Below are 11782 nucleotides of genomic sequence, written 5' to 3'. Positions count from 1 at the left end.
TATCTCGCCTCAAATTTCTCTCGAGCATCCTAATCTTCTTAGCTTCATCCAGAACGATATAAGGGCATAAGCACGGCAACTCAATAAATTTCACCGCGTACTGTCGGACTATCATTGATCCCTGGAAAGACTTAGAAATTCCTGTACTTTAGCCTCTCTAACTGTGGCAGGAAAATATCTATAAAAAAATGTCTCCATGAATCTGCTCCAGATCATATCCACGAGCATAGGCCTCTGTTCCTCCAACAACTTCGTAGCTACCCACCATCTCTCAGCCTCGCCTGTCAACTTATACGAGGCATAAAGAACCCGTTGCTCATCGGTGCACTAGAGCGCCGTCGGTATTTTCTCGATCTCCTACATCTAGTTATCAGCAGCTACAGGGTCAACTCCTCCTAAAAACGTCGGAGGATGCATCTTTGTGAACTTCTCTATCGTGCATCCCTGAATTGTAGATGGACCTCCGTACTCCCTGGAGCTCTGAGCAATCTCAGTCATTACTTGCTGAGCTACATTGCATAAGACAGCATCTGAGTCCCCGCCTCCTGCACCAGAAGGCCCTGCTTCATCGTCGCCACTAGCATGGGCACTACTACCTCTTGGATCCATCCTGCAATAACATTAAATTATCCTAAGGATCCAAACCTTATACTATTATTCTATCTAAAATACCCCACACTTCCTATCACTAATTTAAGGTCTAGTCCTACCACATGAAAATAAAAATCGATGATAGTTTACTATGGTTTTCCTGAAATCGTCACCCTAGGAAATCACAGAAACTACCCCAAAATTCTGCTTCCACACCACAAAACAGAACCCTAAATTGTCGTCCTAATTCCTCAACATCAATTCACTGATATCCTATTCCACTCTTCTCAAATTTCATTCCTATTTTCTGGTATTATTTTCCGTTGTACTCTAGAGTCTGCAAAACCTAACAACCTAGGCTCTGATACCAAATTGTAACAACCCGAAAATCTATAATTTTTTTTATAAATAAAATAAACTACAAAATATAACATTATGATACTCCTGTATAATCTACTATAACATCTTAGGCCCCAAGCGAGCACTAAGGAAAACCTGATTATATTACACACCTATGTAGTGGAAAAACATAAAACTATTCATCCATATAAATAATACCAAAATTTAGTAATTCTTCCCAGACCATACATACATATTTACACATCACCCCAATATCATCCACTCAAAAATACAATCACCTGAATACACTTACCCTACAGACAGAGTAGTGCAGTCCCCTTCTCTATTGGCAAGCCTAATCCGCTCGCCTAACTAGGTCACCTAAAAATATTAAATCACTGGGATGAGACAATGCTCAATAAGAGGAAATATGCTATTACTAGTGTGTGGCAACTAATCTTTCACAAATATTATACTGATAAATATCTAAAACTAAGTTTAACTGACAAAACAATACATTGTACAACACACACCTATATGCTTTAAAATACAACCGTAGCATCAGAGTTTTCTATTTATTCATACTTCTAGTAATATAATATATTAGTTGTTGTTCTGTAAAACTATATACATATAGATCACTATAATAATAATACCTTGGAAAACTATATGTCATGATTTAACCCCTCATGACAGGGTTGTGCGGTCCGTAGGCGGGATTTAAACTCTGGTTGGCCTACTAGGTAAGTCAATTGTAATTCTACCAATCATCAGCCCGACCAATCTACAACCTCTCCTAGGCACGGTACTGGTATCTACCTCATCAAACCGGCCACCTTAACTCATACTTCTGGGGACCCTACAATCCCTCCAGGCACAGTTGACGGAAACCTTCCACACACTATCTAAGATGTGTGGTTGCACTCTGATCTATAATAGCAATGGTACCATGCTCTGATAACTGAATATTTACTGAGCTAATTCATCAGGATCTAATACTATATAGTACTGATATACCTAATTATCTTGTTGTTTCATCATGATTCCAAAATAACCATAACACCGAAAGCTAATCTGAAAATACTATAATATATGTACTGTATAGACCGTAATACCATAGTGTTATGGAAAATAACTATAACACCGGAAACTGATATGAAAATATTGTATTCTTTGAATTGTATAAATTGTAATAACGTAGTGTTATGATTTTAGCATTTTGGAAATCATGGTAATCTATATATACTGTAAAATATCTGTCTGTATAAACACTGTAATTCATACTCATGTAAAATTTGATAAAACATATCTCTACATAATAATATAAATCATACCAATCTGAAAGTATATCATTTTTATACTAATCTAATAAGGTGTCATAAACATATTTCTTTGTAGATACTATAAATCATAATAATCAAGAAACTGTATAATTTCTGTATTTATCTGTTAAATTCTCATGCCACACAACAAAACTAGTAAATACCTCATATTACTGTATTTTCTGATATACTGATAATTTGTAAACTGAATAATAATCTGGAAAACACATAATTTCTATAAACATTCTGAAGTTCCTAGCATAGCATATTTCCCTTACCCAACTGGCTAGGAGGCTCGCCTCCAACTCTATTCTGACGCTCACGGCGTACTATTCCTAAAATCCTGAAGTAATGCATATAATCATATTTTCAATAAATTAACTAAATTTCCCAAACCTACAGACTCATAATTTTCTAAACTATAATTTACATGGGCTCTTGGAAAAATATCCATTGGGGACCTCAACCCATGCTTGTAGGGTCTCAAAAGCACCCTAACTCTAAAAACGTAACACCCTAGTTTTACTCTACAAAGCTCAAGTATATTCTCACATAATACAAAATTTGGACTCAAATAAGCTTGCTAATACTAAAAATACCTAAATAATCTACTTACCCTGATTGTGGAATGATGCCCAAGTTGCCCTAATCAACAATCTGTTCCAGCAGACTTATAGAGAATCTCCCTAGGATCAACGTGGCGGCTTCTGATTGTCGAAATGGGGGGAAACAGGGCAGAAATCGTAGAGAGAAGTGAGAGAAACTGAGTTAGTGAGAGAAAGAAAACAGGTAAAATGAATTCTCTTACTGAAAATTGGATTTGGGGCTATATATAAAATGTTGTCCACATGAACTCGTCGACGAGCCATGACAACTCGTCGACAAGCGACGAGTGCAGTAGGGAGGTTCATCGACAAACACACAACTCTCGTCGACAAGTTTCAGTTCCTGAAAATAGCCCCTCAGTACATTCTCATCAACGAGACACGCGTCCACGTCGAAGAGCCCAAGAAGACTGTTCGCCGACGAGGCCCTACTGCGTCCTCCTTTAAAATTTCCTTTTTCCTCTCATTTATTTATTATTTAATTCCTATAATTATCCAGGTTACAACATCTAGTATTTTATGCATGCTAAAATCCTTTGAAAGGATGAATATATGACGATTGCTCTTCAATGAACATCATCCTTAAATTAAATGCAAGTAAGCATGTATGCAAATATACAGAGGAGCTTAAGCCCCACTCTTAAGAAAATTCGTAAGAGCTTAATGCCTATAGTCTCTTGCATACTAAGTTTTGTCATAAGACCATATGTTAAATGTGCTTAAATGAAAATTCATCCTTGCCCTTAAATGCACTAATGTGTGCTTGAGAATATATCGAGGAGGTTAAGCGCCACTTTTAGGAAAAATGAATAAAACCTTAATGTCTATAATCTCCTCCATGCTAAGTAATATAAAAAAGGATGAACATATGTTGGATGCGTTCGAATGAAATTCATCCTTGAATGTAAATGCTCTTATGTCAGCTTGAGACCATACAGGGGAGTTTAAGACTCATTCTTAAGAAAAAGATAAAAATCACCTGCCCCGTGGACTCACATTCTTATTGTTTCTACTTTTTGAGTCTAAAGTTTATTTTAGGTACCATGAACATCATATCCTTCACCTATTGAATCAACATTTGATATGGATTGTTCTTAGGGCACATAATACTGCACATGACCTAAAATGTTAGACTTCTAGTGCATGAGGGTTATAGGACTTATAATGTTTAATCGCTTAACAAAGTTTCACAATTAGTAAACAATATAAGTAATTAATCGAATCTAAGCACATATTCAAATTGATAGGGGGAGCATCTTAACTAAAATTCTATCTTGTTATACTCACCAACATTATAGGTTTAGATCTGTTTTGAATTTATTGTGGCATGTGCTTAAATGTGATAATTTTATTGAAATTTACTACTTAGCCACAGCTCTTTGCTCTACCATGTGATCCTTGTTTTTAAAATTATTATAATACTTTTAGGATCTATATAGTTGGTTTTTCTGGGTAATTATTGAAATGCTTTGTGCTTATGTGTTAAATCATAAAAACATTGCTTGCTCAAACTCCCATGTTAAAGTTTCTTTTTCAGCAAACATTGCTCCCAAGCATTTATTGAAAATCATAAGGGAGATATATATATATATATATATATATATATATATATATATATATATTATATTATATTATATTTTTATTTTCAATTGCAAGAAATGAACTTATATGGAATATATTTTATGTCTTACTTGTGTGCTTAAATGCCTTCATGACTTGTGTTATTCTGTGTTAAAAATTGTATGTTCATGGATCTTACATGGAAATACATGCGAACTGGTTAGATCAATCTTATGCTCAAACCTATTTTTTATATGTCGTATGCTTTAAATTCAAATCTTTTGCGTGTCTTACGTTGTGCTTAAATTGCAATGGTTCGACAATATTTCTGGTCTGATCTTGTTAACATGTCATTTTAATCTTTTAAATGACCAGTTATACTGTTTTATATGCTTAGTTATCATATCTTTCAAATCAGTTCAATTATTTCTATGCTCAAATCCTATGCCAAAAGGAGGGAGAGTTTTTCTCAGAAAAATAAAAATTATTTTAAAAATGGGGATTCTCTTTGCTAAGTCTGTTTCAAATGATAAAAATATTTTATACTTAACTTATCCCTTTTTGTTGATACCAAAAGGGGGAGAATGTTTTATGAGTAAAATGCTAATGACCAAAAAGGGAAATATTTTAAAAGGGAAAAATTTTAGGGGCAAATATCTGAGCATGCGTCTTAAAGAAAAATTAAATGCATAATTTTATTCGTTTTGTCTTTTTTCATGAATATGCTTGAGCTACTATGTTTATTTTTACATTATGCATATTCTTAGGGAGAGCCTTTTCAAGTTGTACCCATTTTACTCTTGGGTGTTCGTCATTATCAAAAAGGGGGAGATTGTTGACTTTTGAGTCCAATCTTTGCCTTGATGCTGACAAAGCACCAGTTTCTTATGTGTGTTTTTTTACTATTGAACACACACATAAGGCAAAAGGGAAATGGAAGCCAGAAGACTTAAAGCTTAATTCAACTGGCGCATTCCGTGGAGAGAAGAGCAATGAAGAGGAAGAAGAAGAAGACAATTAATTTTAATTTTTAAATGCATTTAATTTTTTATACTTGGTCTATAATAGTGCTTGCATCTGTATGATATGGTTATATGCTCAGACAGGACTATAGTTTGACCATAGGGAACCAAATGACCTTAGGGTACTTAACATTCCTAAGAAAAAATTTTTTTCATAAACATAAAAATCATACAAAAGATTTAGAAATAATTAAGGTCAAATTAAGGGGAAAAATTGGAATTTTAACGCCCTTGGTTGACCGACCATATCTCATGGTCGACCAAACCACTGTTTGCCCCGGAGTAAAAAATGTTGACCATAGCTCGGTCGATCGACCTCTTGGTGTGTTAAATGCCTTGGTCGACCATACCTTGGAAAAGTCAACAGTTTGACTTGTTTTGGTTGACCGACCTGTTTTTGAATTAATCTTCCTTGGTCAACCATTCCATTATAATTTTCTTTTCCAATTACTTGGTCAATCGGCCTTGTAGTTTAAAATTGCCTCGGTTGGCCGAATCTCATGAATGGTCAACCGGCCTCTTACCATGGTCGACCGAACCCACAAAGGGTTCAGAAATACCCTGATATGGTCGACCAAACCTGTAGTTCAAATTTGCCTTGGTCGACCAAACTTATAAAAGTGGTCGACCGGCCCTTACCCTTTGTTGACCGAACCTCTCGAGTTGGGTTAATTTTTAGTGCCTAAACACGCTTAAATTTTTATTAAATAAATTAAAAAATACCAAGCGTGTCCCCAATAGTCAAAATTTTTTGAAACTCTATATATACCCCCTCATAACCTCAAATTAGCAACTTTAATTAGCTTTAGAAACCTCTCAAATTATTTCTTAATCAAAGTTCCCTCAAACCGTTTTTAATGCAAAAATCTTTTTTTGGGGGTAAAATATTTTAAACTCTCTCATACTCTCTTGCAATCTTTCTTTTGAATTTTTTTTTTTTTTAGAAGAGAGTATTTTACTTTGGGCATTTAGTTTGTATCCATAGCATATACTCTCGCTCAAGTTTTTATTTCAAAATCATTTGGAGAGTATACTTAGGGTTTCTCCCATAGTTTCTTTGATAAATATTCTTGTGGAGAAATTGTTTATGGCATTGTGAATCTTTGCACAACTCATTGCAAAGATTCATAAGCTCACTTGTGCTTATTGACAAATATCTTTTTGAACTAAAAACTCTAGGTTTTTTTTATATTCTTTATTGAAAAATATTTTGTTTAAGAAAATCTTATTAGGGTCTAAATCTTTATGTGCTTATCATATACATCCATTTCAAGATTGAAAATATTATTTTAAGTAAAACATCCTTACTCCCTAAGCATATTTCATATCATTAGAGAGTGCATTTTGAATTTAAATGTGTACATCTTTACTTGTATTTAAAAGCATTTTATTGTGTACAAAAATATTTTTATTAGATCGATTGGGTTCAGCCCGTTAATTGAACGGGGGAGTCTCAGCCTCGTAAGTGGGACCGGTTAGGTTCAGCCCATAATTGAACTGAGGTATCTCCGCCCTGTAAGGGAGACCAGTTGAGTTCAGCCTGATAATTGAGTTGAGATTTATCTTGCCCCGTAAGGAAAGGTTGTAATGACTTCTACTCCGCTCGTTTAAGTGAACAGGGATAGTACAATCCTTGAGGGGTATGCCCAAGGTAGGGACATAGGTTGGTTTGACCAAATCTCAATAACAAATATCGTATTTCACTCTCTCTCCATCTCACTTAATTACTGTACTTTTAAATTTTGTATGTGTATGCTTTTTCATTCATGAATACAATTATTTTGCATGCACACATTTAAGTTGAATGAGATTTTCTTCATATGTGTGTGTCTGCACACATAGATTAATCACTTTACATACACAAATATATTTGAATGAGATATAATTTGTGGTGAATCGACGAAATGTATGAATTAGCTGAAGCATTTTTTAAATCTCCAATTCACCCACCTCTTGGGATCATATCAATTCCAACACAACCATATCATGCATGAAAATACATTATTACATACCAAATATAAAAATTAAATGCATTTACAATTCAAAACATGTATTCTTCTTTTTCTTTTGCTCTTTTGATTCTTCATGGAGTACGCCAGATGACGTGAGCTTTACGTTCCTCAAGCTTCCATTTCTATTCCCTTATGTGTGTGTTAAAATAATAGACATGTTCACATGCTAAATACATATATAAGAAACTTATGCTTTGTCAGCATCAAAACAAGGATTAAACTTAAAAAGTCAACAAAAGCTAAAATAGAGTGGCGACCCCATTTTCTAAAATAAAAGGAGTCAATTAGATAGCCCGATGCTGACAGTATTATATAAATGTATATATATAATAATAATAATAATAATAATAATAATAATAAAAAATAGTACAAGTCATTTTGTAGACGAAAGCTTTATTTCTAAAGAAATTAAATTCAATAAAATTAGATTACTTTACATTCAAGATTTTTATCTTAAATAAGTTAAGATTATTTAATTAAAATATAATATTACTATAAATTATAAATAAAAAGTATACTCCAAAATAAAATAAGTAAATTTCTCTTTATAATTATTTTGAAGTATTGTCTAACATTATTTAAACAAATAATAATATAACTTCTAGAAAATAAACTTTTGAATTAAAATTATAAATGGAGAAGTACCCCAAATAATAAAAATTTATTTGAAATACAAAAAAAATCCTTAATTGATTATTAAGTAAACAAAAAATAAACTTAATTTAAATATTTTAGATAACAAATCACAATTTAGAAATTACAATAACCTTATTTACAAAATAAAAAATGAATGTGTATATATATATATATATATATATATATATATATGTTTATTAAAATCGTAGTTCTATTTTTGCATAAATATTAAAATATATATTTACATAATTTTATTTAGAGCATTTTTATTATATCATATCCTATATTTTAAAGATTTGTCATTTTCTTGTATCTATATGGTAGTATCAGATCTCTATGTTTACATTTTTATGGTTAAAAAAAATAAGTTTATAAGAAAATCAAATTTAGAAAATTGCAATAACCATATTAATATTTTGATTATGTGAAGTCATTTATTAGATTTTCAAAAAATATAAAAGAATGAAAAATATATATGTATTTATTAAAAATCATATTTATAATTTTATATGAATATTAAAATCTAATATTTTACATAATTTTATTGTCATATCATAAATATTTTAAAAATCACATTCTTGTCATATCATATTCTATATTTTAAAGATTTCTCATGTTTTTGTATTTATATGGTCGATGTTTATATTTTATAGTTTTAAAAAATATATTTTTCAATAAAGTATGACATTATATTATTAATTTATTTTAAACATATATATATATATATATATATTACTAATAATTTTAAAAATATCTTATATAATATTATTCACATATTTTTATATAATAAAAAATAACGAAAAACTACTCATTAATTTTTCATGACAAATTAAAATTTAATATTTCCCATGATCTCAGTTAAAGCATTTATGTCTTTCAATAGTCATTTTTATTTATCAAACAAATAATAACCCAACTAAAAAAGCAATTTCTAAGGTAAAAGGAAAGAGAAAAATGAAATTCCATAGGAGGCACTTATGGACAACAGACTGATCCCTCTTACATTAGCAAAGCAATTGACATTAACCCATTGAGCCATCAACCAGTCCCGTTAATTTTTTAAATTTAAATTCTTATCTTCTAGTTCTGATTGATTGATTGGTTTATCCAGTAACCGTTTTGTGTTAATTGCTAGTTAGATTTTGAATTTTTAAATTAAAAATTCAAATAATTTTTTTTTCTCTTTGATTTTTCGATAAATAGACTATGAGAAGGATATTTTTGGACATGCCATATAAGAAGAAAAGAGAGGAATTGTAGAGAAATATAGGGAATTTCGTGTGTTGCGGGATAAAATTGGTGATGACCTATGACCGTCGCTCTCCGACTTTCGATGACCTGAAAAGGATGGAAACACAACAGGCTTGGAGGATTCGGGGTGTACTGTGGGGGATCACTCCGATGTCTAAGTAAATGAACGCTTTAAAGATGTTGAATGCAACAGTAAAGTGAGTTAAGAGTGAGTTACCTTGGTTTATTTGCATCATCCTTCTTTATAGTGACGAGATTTGATCCTTGGGGTGATCTGTCATTATGATGCAGGGGCTTGGATCACTCCGGAGATTTAAAGTGCTATCGTGAATCTTTCCCTTCATTATTGGATTAGAGTTAATTGCTCTTACAAGAGAATTTGACTTGGGTAGTGATTACTGGGTTTTGACTTCCTTTTATAAACTGATATATTTAAGACATATCATCGTGCATATTTTCTAAAAGGTTTATATTCTTAGAATTTACATTTCTTCATCATACTCTTTCCTTTCATCTTTTATTGAATGAATGTCTCCCTTCTGTTCTACACAGAAAATATCTTCAAGTTAGTCCTATACTTTAACTCTTTATGTTTTCCATTCATAATTCGTGTCATATTTCTATAAATGCATGAAATATTATGTCGAGAATTTCATATGATTCTTAAATATGCATGTTAATACTAAGTCTTGACACATCATCTGGGTTAGGTTCAAAATAGGTTGATGTTCTAGTTTCACAAAAAAACAAAAAAAAAGTATGAAATTTGTAAAAATTTAGAGATTACATGCAATTGGTTGACTGGCCTCGAAGGCAGGGTCGATCGAATAACTCACTATAGGTGGTTGGTCGACCATTAAGACACGGTCAATTGACCAATTCAGAGGTCAATTTTAGTCATATTCTAGACTTTTTCTTTATTTTTTAGATGTTTCTATGTTTATTTGTCCCCTGAAGTGATTAGTCGAGTCTTTTGAATAATTAATTTGTGGTAGTTGCATGGTTTTTCACTTAAAGAACCAAAAATAAATCTTTTTCGAAAAAAGGATTTAAAAATGATTATTTATGAAACAACTTTTGGACACATTTTAAAAATAAACTTTTTTTTTGAATAATTTTATAGTTTCAAGGTTGAAAGTGTTTTTTTATGTAAATTTTATGGTTTTCCTTTCTTAAAAAAGCTAAAATTCTTCTTTTTTAGAAAAAAAAAAATTTACCTTTTTAAGAGAATTACCCTTGTTGTGACTTTAAGATAGATAAAAAATGATTTTTTCTAAAAGCTTTTCATTTTCAAGTTGCAGCATTCTCAAGGTGATTTAAAAAAAATAAAGTTTTTTTTTCAAAAAAATATTTTTTAATAATAAATTCAAGGTGTTTTCAAATAAAATTCACTGAATTTTAAAAATATTTTTGGGAACTACAATATTCTTCATGCCTTTTCTGAGGGTATGTAAGTAGTTAATGTAGAGTAGGTTCATCCAAATTTTTTTAAAAAAATATATATTTTCTTTTACTTTTGATGTGTTTTGTAAATTTAATAAAAATAAATAAAATTAGAAAGGTAACCAAAGTAGTTGAGCTTCCATTAGACTTTATGCCTTTACATAGATTCTATGAAATACCTTTGTAGGGGATATTTGTAACATTTTCTTTGAAAAAAAAAATCAAAAAAGACTTTGCAACCTGCTATAGGCGGTCGATCACCCACTGAGGGCTACTTGACTAGCCTAACCGAGAGTAAGACATGGTTGATCGGTCCTAGGGATGGTTAGCTAACTCCTCCGTACTCTCACTTTTATGCAAAATTTTTAAATTTTAATTTTAGAAAAGCATTTCTTTTTTAATGGAGAGACACAAGCATTATAAGTGCGATAATGATTCTTAAAACATGTGTTAGTAGGGTGCTAGCCAATCGATTTTCTATTTTAAAAAATTAACGGATTACTTTTCCCTATTTACAGATGTATTCCTACCTCAGGTTCTAAAAAGATTTTTTCCTTTATTTATACATTTTCAAAAAAAAAAAAAAAAAAAAATGACGGCCCCATTTTTCAAAAATAAAATAATAAGTTAGGAAATCGATGGATAGATCTTCTATAGCTATTTCATTTTCAAAAACCCAAAAAATTAAAGAGCAGTCATTCCGTGTCCAATGTCTATAATGTCATATCATATATTATATTTTTAAAATTTTCTCATGTTTTTGTATTTGCATGGTGCCCGTAATAATATCTCATGTTAATGTTTGTATTAGTATATTTTAAAACAAGTATTATTTTTTAAAAATAACTTTGAATGTTCATACATTAATATTTATAATTAAAATTATTAATTTATTTTAAATATATATCTAAAATTCATTGAAAATTATAAAATTACTTTCACAATATTCTTTAGAGAGATATTTATGTATGTCTATGCATATGTCTATATATGGAAAGTTT

This window comes from Malania oleifera, chromosome 13 (assembly GCF_029873635.1).
Source record: "Malania oleifera isolate guangnan ecotype guangnan chromosome 13, ASM2987363v1, whole genome shotgun sequence".
In the NCBI taxonomy this organism is placed as follows: Eukaryota; Viridiplantae; Streptophyta; class Magnoliopsida; order Santalales; family Ximeniaceae; genus Malania; species Malania oleifera.
This window is presented reverse-complemented; position numbering follows the sequence as displayed.